General features: G+C 38.9%; 1 non-coding gene across 1 annotated transcript; it reads right to left on the reverse strand.

Annotated features, from left to right (window-relative positions):
• Positions 1-12,892: 12,892 nt before the first annotated feature.
• LOC112700188 (small nucleolar RNA R71) lies at positions 12,893-13,000 on the reverse strand. The gene has a single exon (XR_003153103.1). It is a non-coding gene; the product is annotated as a small nucleolar RNA R71 (small nucleolar RNA).
• Between the last annotated feature and the right edge of the window lie 926 nt (positions 13,001-13,926).

Below are 13,926 nucleotides of genomic sequence, written 5' to 3' on the forward strand. Positions count from 1 at the left end.
AATGGTTCATCAGCATAAAAGAGAGCAAAACAAGGAATTAACAAGAGATCAAGACAATTAAGGTATTAGAACAAGGAATTGTGAAGGAAACAAGACGAAATCAAGAAATTACACTTAGATTTAAGAGAATTTAACCTAATCCTAACCTAATTCTAGAGAGAAGAGGGAGCTTCTCTCTCTAGAAAAACTAACTAAAGGCTCATCTTGACTAACTAAGTGCTCCCCCATTTGCTCTAGCTTGAATTCTGCATGAAATAGCTTTAGGAATGAGTTGGATTTGGGCCTGGGCAATCCAGAAATCGCCCCCAGCATTTTCCCTTTAAGTGAGTCACGTGCGAACATCGACGCGTACGCGTGGGTCACACGTTGCGTTGCTTGGCAACTTTCTTATCTACGCGTACGCGTCATGTACACGTACGTGTCGCCATGCAACGTCAGACGCGCGCACGTCCATTGATGTATTCCTAATCCTTGTTTCCTCATGCATTCTCCACTTTGTATGCTTTTCTCTTTACTTCTTCCATCTAATACTTGCCTTATGAACCTGAAATCACTAACAAACATATCAAGGCATCAAATGGAATTAAGGTGAGTTAAAATCACCAATTTAAGGGCCTAAAAAGCATATTTTCACATTTAATCACAAATTGAGGGAGAATTACAAAACTAAGCTATTTCATTGGATAAATGTGGAAAATGGTGATAAAATTTCCTAAATTAAGCACAAGATAAACCACAAAATTGGGGTTTATCAAACCTCCCCACACTTAAACTAAGCATGTCCTCATGCTAAATTCAAGAAAGAAGCAAAGGGTATCAACTTTTATTCAATGTAAACTACCTAAATGCAACCTATCTAGATATATCTATCTATATGAATGCAATCACTTGGTCAAAACAAATCAACTTCCAAGAAAACATGTGTAGAAATTCTAGAAATTCCTTAGTGTATCCCCTTTTTCCAATCAAAACAACTTTCATATGCAAAAGGATTAACTAGGTTTCAACAATCCAAAATATTTTCCAATCACAACCAAGAAAAACTAAAACAACTAAATAAAGAAAATCTACTAAAAATATGAAATGTATCCAATCTAAGATGCAAAATGCAATAAACTAAAATAAAATTATGCAACAACTGATGGAGCACAGAAGTTGGTGAATTAAAAATTATTAAAATGGTTACGTTATAAGTATAGTTCTTAACTCACCAAAAATCTGCCTATCAATTTAAAATGTGTCAAAAAAAATTTAAATTAAAAATTACTGGGAGTATGAATCCCAGGTCGTCTCCCAACGAGTTGCAGAAAGTGTGCTATTTTATTAACCAGAGGTTTTCAAAGAAGTGAATTGAGTAACAGGAAAATTAAAGTTAATAAAATTGAATAATGTAAATAAAAAGCCTTGACTGGGAGTTGATCAGTTAGAATCTCTAATGTTGTTGGAATTCTCTCAGAGTAATTGATAATTAAAGATTGGTTTGTTTAATTATCCTTTACTAAGTAAGGGAAAGTCAAACAAATTGGAATGCCATGTCTGTTCACAAGTTGCAATTTCATTAATAAAAATGAGTTGGTATTAGTGACTAGAGAGCAATCCAATAATTATCCCAATTACAAATTCTCTTTCAATCCTTCCAACTCAAGAGTTCCTTTCAATCAACTCTCCATCAAGTGAGGGGAACTACTCGCTCATTGTAAATAACAAATCCATAACATATGAAAAGGAATTAAAAGAAGACATGATTATTGGAATGTAAAATGGATTAAAATGAAAGGAATAATTCTCGTATTAAATAATCATAAAAATATTCAAATGACAAAATTGAACAAAGCAAAGAACATGGAAGAATAAAACCAAGTTAAGAGAACGAACTAGAATGACGAAGTCTTGATGAGGAAATAACTCTTCTCAATGTTCCAATACTAAGACCAAAATTGAAAATTAAAATTCTAAAACCTAGAGAGAAAAAAACTAGAGGAGAAGTAAAACTAGATCCAAAAAAACTCTCCACTCTGTGGAATGAATGTTGTGTTTGTTTCTGCATATTCTCTGGCTCTAGTCTGCTGTTCCGGGCCGAAAACTGGGTCGAAATAGGGTCCAAAATTGCCCCCAACGAATTCTGTAGATTATGCAGATCGCACATGTCACGCGATCGCATCACCCATGCGGACGAGTCACTCGCGCTTTTCCATGCCACGCGTTCGCGTCGTCCACGCTACCGCGTCGCTTGAGCTTTTCCAATCCGTGCGGCCGCGTGATCCATGCGGCCGCGTCACTGCAATATTCTCTCCTTCGTGCGGTCGCGTGAGCCATGCGACCGCGTCACTTCTCGCTGGTTATCTCCTCAAATTCTTGTGTTCCTTCCATTTTTCGCTAGCTTCCTTTCCAATCTCTAACTCATTCATGCCCTGTAAAGTCTGAAGCACTCAACATACAGATCACGGCATCGAATGGGATAAAGGAGAATTAAAAGTACATAATTAAAGCCTTTAGAAAGCAGTTTTCAAACATGTAATGAATTCAGGAAGGAAATCTAAATGCATGCTATTTTCATGAATAAGTGGGTAAGGATCATGATAAAACCACACAATTAAACACAATATAAACCATAAAATAGTGGTTTATCAACCTCCCCACACTTAAACATTAGCATGTCCTCATGCTTAATTGAAGGATATAAAATGAATAAGTATGAACATGTAGAAACCCATGCAATGCAATCTTATATATATAAACAAATGCAACTATATGATTCTTGCCCACTTGATCAAAAGTAAATAAGCTCTTCAAAACAATTACAAATCAAATTCCACTAATTATATCATTTTACAGTGATACAGATAAAAATGCAAGAAGATAACTCATGAAAGCAGGGAGGTCAACAGTCGCATCTGGCTGCTGGGTCTCAGGCTGTGGCTCTTCAGGGGGCTGCTGTGCCTCCTGGGTGGTCTGTGTATGTAGAGGTGCCTCTGGCTGAGCCTGCGCCTCCTCATCAGATGCGAAAGAAGCGGGAAGAGGGGGACAACTCAACGCCCAGTGTCATGAACATCTGATCCACTTTGTGCAGATATCGCATAATACGGCGCCCACTACGCTCCATGTAGCGGAAAAAATGCTGAACTAAGAGATATGTCGGCTGGGGTGCTGGTGGTGGTGCTAATGGTACTACTGGCGCCGATGGTCCTGCTGCGGCTGAGGAAGAAGAGGGTCCAGCTGGTGTTGCTCTGGCTCGAGCTCGAGATGCACGCTGGGATGGGGGCTTCTCGTGCACCCACGTACCCTATGGAATAACACCCTCCTTGTCATCGTCGTCTGGGGGTAGTGGTGACACATCATCGGCCCTCCATTGAGCACCGGCTAGCTCAGCCATCCTAGTGACCAGAGTGGGAAATGGAAGTATGCCACAGATATGTACTCGCCACATGTATCTCCTGATCAACCGGGGGAAGTATACCTTCTTCCCCTCCATAACATAACCAATCAGGACGAGCATGTCCATCAGAATCTCTGTAAAGTGGGTAGTAGGCATGACATAGGTGGCAAAGATCTACTGCCAAGTCCTAGTCTCCCTAGACATATAAGTAAATAACATCCCCTTGGACTTCTTGTTGTCAGAATTTATCACCCAAGGGGCATCTGGGGTGGCAATAACACATTTCAAAGCCTCGTAATAAAAGGTCATACAATACATCGCTAACTCCGCCTGCTCATAGGTATCTGTGGCACCGGTCTTAGGTAGGCAATGTAGTGCATCCTCAATAGCAGCCTCGGTAACCAAAATCTGCCTGCCTCATAGGTAAACCGAATCAAGGGTCGCTCTGAAGAAGTTACAATAAAATTCCTTGACCCATGATGTGTTTATCCTTCCCAAATCTCTATCAACAAAACTTAGGCCCAATCCTTGAAAACGGGCCTCCATGGAGTGCCTCAGGTCGGTAGGAAGGGCCAATTTCCTTTCAATGTTTAGATTCTTCTTCTGATAGGTCAGGAAAGGGAGCTCACAGTACAGGTTAGGAAACCTAGCTGTGTTAGTGGGCGGTAGCTGCTGATTCTCTTTATCCACTTTATTAAGTGGGTTCTTGGCATAGTTGGTGTAAGGAGAAAGAGTAGAGGCTTGAGGTGTCTTCCTCTTTCTAGAGGTAACCTTTGCTTTCCCTCTATCAGACATCCTGAAAAGAATAGATATGACAGGATATAAGTAATTAAGGCAAGTAGAGGAAAGAAAGCAAGGAATGACATATACATGAAAATAAGAGGATTGACATGTAATCATGAAGTGAGTTAAGAGAGAAGAATTCTTGGAATGCAAGAAACACAATTCATAAATCGAACAAAGCTACAAACCAAGAATTCAAGCTACAATTGCACAATGCTTGTTTATTAAGCCTAATAAGCGTCATACCCAAAATAATGGTGTAGTTTGAAAGCAAAAAGAGAAGTTAGTTGGTTAATCAAGTTAGAGGTTAGAGAACCGGTTCAAAAATTAACGGCATGACGATTATTGGCTCAATCAAAAGAAATGCATAAAGTATGGAACTAAGCACACTCACATTTATGAAGACGATGTAGTCATTGATGATGAAATATGAAATTGCATAAAAGCATATAATATGGAAAACAAATCATCAATCAATATCCTGGTCACTAAAATTGTAACAATTGGTGTGGAAAGATTGAAATATGCACTATGTTTGACGATAAGCAAGTTGGAAGTAGTTTTGAATCAAAAGGGTCACACTAGTGAAATCCACCAATTATTGCAAAGGAATGAACCTTGTTCAAGAAAATCACAAGTTAAAGTCAAATGATAAGTTTAATATAACTCAAAAGGCATTTGACTTAACTTGAAAAGTGAAAACACAAAAAGGTTCAAATAGAAGAAATAGGGTTAGGCAAGATACTATTTTGTCACAGAAATCTGACAAAGAGTTCCTTGGACCAAACCTTTCAATGCGTATCAACGGGAATCAAAATAAACACGGGAATGCCAACCAAGTAGCCTAAGAATTGAACTTGGTGAGGTCAAGGAAATCTCAATTTCAAAGTTGTCAAGTTCAATTTTAGGTAGCAAGTTTAAGGACAAAACAATTTCCAGAAATTCGGGCATCATTTCGGTAGTAAATTGGACGTTCCCAGATTGCAAATAGCAAAATACAAGCATATAAATCCAAAATTTGCAACAAGCATGGTAAGAGCATGGATTACAGATGTTTAGGCAGCATCAAACACAATCATACAATTGAATCTCAGCAAGCAGCAGTAGGTAATAGCATGTAAAATAAAAATCATCACAGCAACCATTATTCAGCAAAGCATGCACTATTTGAGAAGTAAACAAGAACGGAGCACCTATCAGGCCTAGAATTCTCTAACCACATCCTAACTACCTAATAGCATGTATTTCTATCTAACCTAACAAACGGAGTAATAACTAAACTAACTAGAATGAACAACCAAAATTAATTAAAACAAAGAAAAACAGAGCAGCAGGCAGGGGAAGGGCATGGAACCTGGAATGGAAAGAAGAACTGAAATGGAAAATGGAGAGGGGAACTAGGAAATGTGAAGAAGTGGAGGGCTATAATGCTGCTCAAGAATTGTGGCGGCGCGGTGGTGCGGGCAGAGGGGCAAAGCAAAACAGGGCAGAGTCGCGGGGTAGAGGTGCGACTGGGCGAAGTAGGGAAGGGGTGAAGAAGAGAAGGGTTGGCGAGGGTTGGTGGCTCTGGACAGAGGCCGCCGGTGACAATGAGTGTCGCAGTGGTGCTTGGCGGAGGCAGAGGAAGTGAAGCAGTGAGAGTGAGGAAGAGAGGGAGGAAGAAAGAGGGAATAAGATGGTGTAGTTTACGGTGGGGGTGGGTTCGGCGCCGGACAGTGGTCGGGGGGTGGGTTGCAGAGCTCGTTGAGGGTGATTATGGAGGAAGGGGGAACGTTGGGGGTGAGGAAGGAAGAAATGGGGGACGCGGCTGCGCTAGGTCTCGCGTCCCTGGGGTTATGGGTTTTTGAGTCCACGCGTACACGTTTTGGACGTGTGCGCGTGGGTAGGCAGAAAGATGAGTGGATGCGGAAGCGCCAGGTGCGCCCAAGCGTGGATGGTGATGCGCGCATGGATGCCTACGCGTGATGTACGCATCCGCGTAGCTTGAAATCTGGTCATTGGCATGGATGCTGCATCATCACACCGACGCGTACCCGTCATGTACGCGTACGCGTGCATCGCCCCCCCTTTTTTTTTTCAGAAACACTAAAAACAACTTAAAATCCTCCTAACCTTCTTTATGACTAAAAAACAACCAAAATGTAAAATTAACCATATTTTTGAATTTTTGAGAATTTTTAAAAAATTTGAGAAAACTTGCAATCCAAGTAAAAACTCAAATTCAAAGAATCATCCTTATTCGATGCATAAAATGTATAAACAACTCAGCAACCAAAATAAAATATGCAAGAGAGTAAAGAAACTACCTACAATGGCACTCAATTCATTCATTTATTGTATCTACAAGAAAATGGAAAGAGTTTACCATGGTGGGGTATCTCCCACCTAGCACTTTTAGTTTAAGTCCTTAAGTTGGGCATTTGGGAGGCTCCTTGTCAAGGTGGCTTATGCTTGTGTTCATCTTTGAACCTCCAAGAATGCTTGTTCCTTGAACGGTTGTCAGAATTTCCAACCATCTTCACCAAGCTTGGGTGAGGTTCTTCCCAAGATATGAGCTCCCAAAATTGGTTTTTATGTTGTGATCCGGGATCCTATATCTTATTTTCACACCCGTCTTCTAATTGATCATCATGATTCCACTCGGGTGGTAAGCACATAGAATTCTCCTTAGAGAACCAACTTATCTTCCTAGACCCACACAATTTGGCTCTACACCAACCATTACTATTACTATTCCACTTGGAACACGCAACCATCATGAACTCAGAGCGATGTTTCCAACCACTACATAACTCTCTCTTACTCTTAACTCCACAAAGAGCTCTAAGTTGACCATCATTTTCAACCAAACCATATTCAAGTGAGAAGGTAAAGCTTAGGGATAAGAGTTTTACCCACTTGAATTTTGTAAGGGGTGATGGTGACTTAGGAAGCGAGACCTCCCTACACTTAGCCAATGCGAGATCTATTCCTTTATGCTATTCCTTTACAACTTTTATCTCTTCTTTAGTTTCTACATCAATCTCCATGGAAGAGGATTCAATTGTAGAAAGGAAGTCATCAATGATTGAATCTCTCTCTTGATCAATCCTTTCAAAATCTTCTACCATGATTTGCTTTGGAGGTTGTACACCCTTCTCAACATCGATATCAAGGGAATTGGTCAAAGTGGACAAAAAATCATTAACGATAGAATCCACTTCTTGATCAATTTCTCTCAACTCGGTATCCACTTCCTTTACATCGATAACCTCAATTTCCTCCTCTTGATGCAAATCCTGCTTCAACTCTTCTTCTTCACCTTGAAGCTCCAAACTCACTCCCTCACTAAGCTCCTTGGTTGCCTCTCCACATTTAACAATGGGGGTGCCTTGAGTGTGCGAGCTTAGGTAAGATGAGTACAAGTTGCTAACGACTTCCGCCACGATAGCAATCTTGGCTTCTATGTCCTTGAACTCCTTTTGCATCTCTTCTTGCCTTTGGAGGCAGGAGCTAATATATCCTTGGAGGAAATCATCCATTGGAGGTGGTAGGGGAAAAGAGGGTTCATTGTTTGGGAGGGAGGGTTCATAATTAGAAGTTGGTTTATCTTGGTAACGGTATGGGGGTGGTGTATATTGAGGTGGTTCTTGAGAGTAATTGTATTGGAATGGTGATGGTTCCATGTATGGTACATATGGCTCATAAGGTGATTGATATGATGGATATGGATTAGGGTCATATGGAGGTGATTGGTAGTAAGGAGCTTGTGAGTATGGTAATTCAAAATTAGGTTGAGGGGTGGTTCATAGGTATGTGATGGTGGTTGTTGACAACTACAATAAGGGTCACCACATTTATTAGGTTGATATACATTAGGATTGGAATTATACCCATAGGAAACCGGAGGTTGTTGTTGCCAAGAAGGTTGATCACTCCTTTGAAGCTCCTCCCATCTTTGATTGTTCCATCTTTGATGCATGTCGCCACTATAGTTCCCATTTCCTACAACATAATTTGAGCCAAACTTATAGCCAAAGGGGTGAGAATTCATAGTAGCAAATAAAAACAAAAGCTAACAAAAATGAAAACAAAGTCCTAAGCCTAACAAAAACCAACAAATAAGAAAAAGACAAACATATTCACATATTAACAATAGCCAATAACATAACACTATTGCAACTCCCCGGCAACAGCGCCATGAATTTGATAGGCAAGGATTGTCGTCGGTCTAGATTTTCTTCTTATAGAAATAAGGATTTCATTGTAAGCATAGCTCAACCAACAAACACCTCTCACATCAAATTTAAATTTTGGTTGTCACAAGTAACAAACCCCAAATAAGAATTAACCGAAGTATTTAGACTCCGGGTCGTCTTACAAGGAATTGCAATGAAGTGAGTGATTATTGGCTATGAAGATGCAAGGGGGTTTGATTGATGAAGGGCAAAAAAGGTAAATAAACAATTAACTAATAAAATAAAGGAAAAATGTTCTTGGCTAGACATAGGTAATTGAGATCACCATCCTTGTCTACAAACCATGTATTGACAATTGTGAGGAACCAACCTATTAAGTCTACCTCCAAAAGCTTTAAGTACGCATAAACTACTCCTAAGCTTGAGTTACGTCAAATAGGCTTGTTCAATATCAATCCATAAGTCCTAACCTAGCTACTAATTGACTTGGTAGTAGGCTAGAGTCAATTGTTATCAAATTGACCACATAGAATTCTCAAATCACCAATTCATTGAGATCCAATGACTCAAGGTCACTCAATTCCCTTGGCTTAAGCCAAGAGTAAAGATGACTACTCAAAAACTAAAGGAAGCATTCTATCAAACAACTAGAGTGCAAGAAAATTAAACATCACAAAATGCAAGAATTAATGGAACCCATAACTAATATAAGTAAGAAATCAACAATAGCAATGAAAATAAACATAAAAGAGAATGGAAACATAAAATTGCATTAAAAGAAATCAAGATTCAACAATGGTTTATGATGAGCGGATAATTTGTACACTTTTTGGCATTATTTTTAGTATGTTTTTAGTATGTTCTAGTTAGTTTTTAGTATATTTTTATTAGTTTTTAGTTAAAATTCACTTTTCTGGATTTTACTATGAGTTTGTGTATTTTTCTGTGATTTCAGGTATTTTCTGGCTGAAATTGAGAGACCTGAGCAAAAATTTGATTCAGAGACTAAAAAGGACTGCAGATGCTGTTGGATTCTAACCTCCCTCCACTCGAAGTGGATTTTCTGGAGTTACAGAAGTTCAATTGGCGCGCTCTCAACGGCGTTGGAAATTAGACATCTTGGGCTTTCCAGCAATATATAATAGTCCATACTTTGCCCGAGATTTGATGGCCCAAACTGGCGTTCCAAATCAGCTCAAGAATGCCCGGCGTTAAACGCCGGAACTGGCACAAGAATGGGAGTTCAACGCCCAAACTGGCACAAAAGCTGGCGTTTAACTCCAAGAGAAGTCTCTACACGAAAATGCTTCAATGCTCAGCCCAAGCACACACCAAGTGGGCCCGGAAGTGGATTTTTATGTCATTTACTCATCTCTGTAAACCCTAGGCTACTAGTTCTCTATAAGTAGGACCTTTTACTATTGTATTGTAATCTTTAGATCCTTTGATCATCTTTGGATCATTTTAGATCTTTTGATCACGTTTGGGGGCTGGCCTCTCGGCCATGCCTAGACCTTGTTCTTATGTATTTTCAACGGTGGAGTTTCTACACACCATAGATTAAGGTGTGGAGCTCTGCTGTACCTCGAGTATTAATGTAATTACTATTGTTCTTCTATTCAATTTGGCTTATTCTTGTTCTAAGATATCACTTGTTCTTCAACTTGATGAATGTGATGATCCGTGACACTCATCATCATTCTCACTCATGAACGTGTGACTGTCAATCACCTCCGTTCTACCTTAGATTGGGTGGATATCTCTTGGATTCTTTAACCGGAATCTTCGTGGTATAAGCTAGAATTGATGGCGGAATTCAATAGAATCCGGAAGGTCTAAACCTTATCTGTGGTATTCTGAGTAGGATTCAATGATTGAATGACTGTGACGAGCTTCAAACTCGCGATTGTGGGGCGTTAGTGACAGACGCAAAAGAATTACTGGATTCTATTCCGACATGATCGAAAACCGACAGCTGAATAGCCGTGCCGTGACAGGGTGCGTTGAACATTTTCACTAAGAGGATGGGAGTAGCCACTGACAACGGTGAAACCCTACATACAGCTTGCCATGGAAAGGAGTAAGAAGGATTGGATGAAGACAGTAGGAAAGCAGAGAGACGGAAGGGACCAAGCATCTTCATACGCTTATCTGAAATTCCCACCAATGAATTACAAAAGTATCTCTATCTTTATCTTTATGTTTTATTCATCATTCATAACCATTTGAGTTTGCCTGACTAAGATTTACAAGGTGACCATAGCTTGCTTCATACCAACAATCTCTGTGGGATCGACCCTTACTCGCGTAAGGTTTATTACTTGGATGACCCAGTACACTTGCTGGTTAGTTGTGCGAAGTTGTGTTTATGCCATGGTATTGAACACCAAGTTTTTGGATTCATCACCGGGGATTATTTGAGTTGTGAAAAGAAGAGATCACAATTTCGTGCACTAAGTTTTTGGCGCCGTTGCCGGGGATTGTTCGAGTATGGACAACTGACGGTTCATCTTGTTGCTTAGATTAGGTATTTTTCTTCAGAGTTCTTAAGAATGAATTCTAGTGTTTCAAAGTGATGTTCTTATCATCACCAAAGCTGATTGATTTTCATCAATTTAGCTCTTGAATGCAATGTCCTGCTGAAGCTTGTTCAGCCATGTCTAATTTCTTTAGACTGAAGCTTTAGACTAACATTGCATGATTCCTGGAATTCTCATTAAGAATTTTGATACCTTTATTTTCTTTTTCCACTTAATTTTCGAAAAATCCAAAAATATTTTACAAAATCATAAAAACCAAAAATATTTTATGTTTCTGTTTGAGTCTAGAGTCTCATGTTAAGTTTGGTGTCAATTGCATGTTTCTGTTCTTTTTGCATTCATGCATGTGTCTTCATTAATCTTCAAGTTGTTCTTGATGATTTCATTGCTTTGATTTTTAAATTCTCTTGACTTGAGTGTTTATATGTCTTATCATATGCATTCTCATTTTGTTAGTGTCAGTAGTATACAAACTGCTAAGTTTGGTGTCTTACATGCATTGTTATTTGATTTTAGTTGCATATTGATTATTCCTTATTATTAAAAATCCAAAAATATTTTTAATTTGTGTCTTTTCAAGTCAATAATACAGAGAATTGAAGATTCAGAACATACTGCAGAGGAATTACACAGAAAAAGCTGGGCGTTCAAAATGCCCAGTGAGGAAGGCAAACTGGCGTTTAAACGCCAGCCAGGGTGCCTGGCTGGGCGTTTAACGCCCAAAAGGGTAGTGGTTTGGGCGTTAAACGCCAGAATGTGCACCATTCTGGGCGTTTAATGCCAGGATGGCACAAGAAGGAAGATTTTGTTTTCAAATCAAATTTTTTTTTTAGTTTTCAAAATCTTTTCAAAATCAAATCTTTTTCAAATCAAATCTTTTCAATCAAATCTTTTTCAAAATCAATTTCTTTCCATTTTCAAAAATACTTGCTATCAATTAATGATTTGATTCAACATTTCAAGTATGTTGCCTTTTCTGTTGAGAAAGATTTAATGTTTGAATCATATCTTTTCTTGTTAGCCAAGTTATTAATTTTTAAAATCAAATCTTTTTAAAATGTTTTTCAAATCATATCTTCTCAATCATGTTTTTTTTTAAAACCAATCATATCTTCTTAACCACATCTTTTTCAAAATAGTTTTCAATCAAATCTTATTGATTTCTAATTTCAAAATCTTTTTCAAAAATCACTTTACTTCTTTCTTGATCTTGGTTTTCGAAAATCAATTAAAGTTTTTCAAAATGTTTTTAAAATCTTCTTAAATTATTTTCGAAAATTTCTTCCCATCTTCTCACATCCTTCTATTTATGGACTAACACTATTCCTTAATGCACAATTCGAACTCCATCTTTCTTGATAAGTTCGAATTTTCTAACTCTTCCTTCGATTTTTCTTTTCCGCTGACACCTCAAGGAATCTCTATACTGTGACATAGATGATTCCATATTTTCTTGTTCTCTTCTCTTTCATATGAGCAGGAGCAAAGACAAAAGCATTCTTGTTGAGGCTGATCCTGAACCTGAAAGGACCTTGAAGCGAAAGCTAAGAAAAGCTAAGGCACAATTCTCTGTAGAGGACCTAACAGAAATCTTCAAAGAAGAAGAACCCATGGCAGCCGAAAACAACAACAATGCCAACAATGCAAGGAAGGTGCTGGGTGACTTTACTGCACCTACTCCCGACTTCTATGGGAGAAGCATCTCTATCCCTGCCATTGGAGCAAACAACTTTGAGCTTAAGCCTCAATTGGTTTCTCTAATGCAACAGAATTGCAAGTTCCATGGACTTCCATTGGAAGATCCTCATCAGTTTTTAGCTGAATTCTTGCAAATCTGTGACACTGTCAAGACCAATGGGGTTGACCCTGAGGTCTACAGACTTATGCTATTCCCTTTTGCTGTAAGAGATAGAGCTAGGATATGGTTGGACTCACAACCTAAAGAAAGCCTGAACTCTTGGGAAAAGCTAGTCAATGCCTTCTTGGAAAAGTTCTTTCCACCTCAAAAATTGAGTAAGCTTAGAGTGGAAGTCCAAACCTTCAGACAGAAGGGGGGAGAATCCCTCTATGAAGCTTGGGAAAGATACAAACAATTAATCAGAAAATGTCCCTCTGATATGCTTTCTGAATGGAGCATCATAGGTATTTTCTATGATGGTCTGTCTGAACTGTCCAAGATGTCTTTGGATAGCTCTGCTGGAGGATCCCTTCATCTGAAGAAGACGCCTACAGAAGCTCAAGAACTGATTGAAATGGTTGCAAATAACCAATTCATGTACACTTCTGAAAGGAATCCTGTGAACAATGGGACTAATCAGAAGAAAGGAGTTCTTGAGATTGATACTCTGAATGCCATATTGGCTCAGAACAAGATATTGACTCAGCAAGTCAATTTGACTTCTCAAAGTCTGTCTGGAATGCAAAATGCACCAGACAGTACTAAGGAAGCTTCATCTGAAGAAGAAGCTTATGATCCTGAGAACCCTTCAATGGAAGAGGTGAATTACATGGGAGAACCCTATGGAAACACCTATAATCCTTCATGGAGAAATCATCCAAATCTCTCATGGAAGGATCAACAGAGACCTCAACAAAGTTTCAACAATAATAATGGTGGAAGAAACAGGTTTAGCAATGGCAAGCCTTTTCCATCATCTTCTCAGCAACAGACAGAGAATTCTAAGCAGAACCACTCTGACTTAGCAACCATGGTCTCTGATCTAATCAAAACCACTCAAAGTTTCATGACTGAAACAAGGTCCTCCATTAGAAACTTGGAGGCACATAGAGATGGCAGACAATTCAAGAAAACAAGCTTATGGACTTGTAGAGGATGTTCTGGTAAAAGTTGAAGAGATCACAATTTCGTGCACCAGTTTATCAACATAAAAGAGAGAAAACAAGGAATTAATAAGAGATCAAGACAATTAAGGTATTAAAACAAGGAATTGTGAAGGAAACAAGATGAAATCAAGAAATTACACTTAGATCTAAGAGAATTTAACCTAATCCTAACCTAATTCTAGAGAGAAGAGGGAGCTTCTCTCTC

Source organism: Arachis hypogaea, chromosome 6 (genome assembly GCF_003086295.3).
Source record: "Arachis hypogaea cultivar Tifrunner chromosome 6, arahy.Tifrunner.gnm2.J5K5, whole genome shotgun sequence".
Classification (NCBI taxonomy): domain Eukaryota; kingdom Viridiplantae; phylum Streptophyta; class Magnoliopsida; order Fabales; family Fabaceae; genus Arachis; species Arachis hypogaea.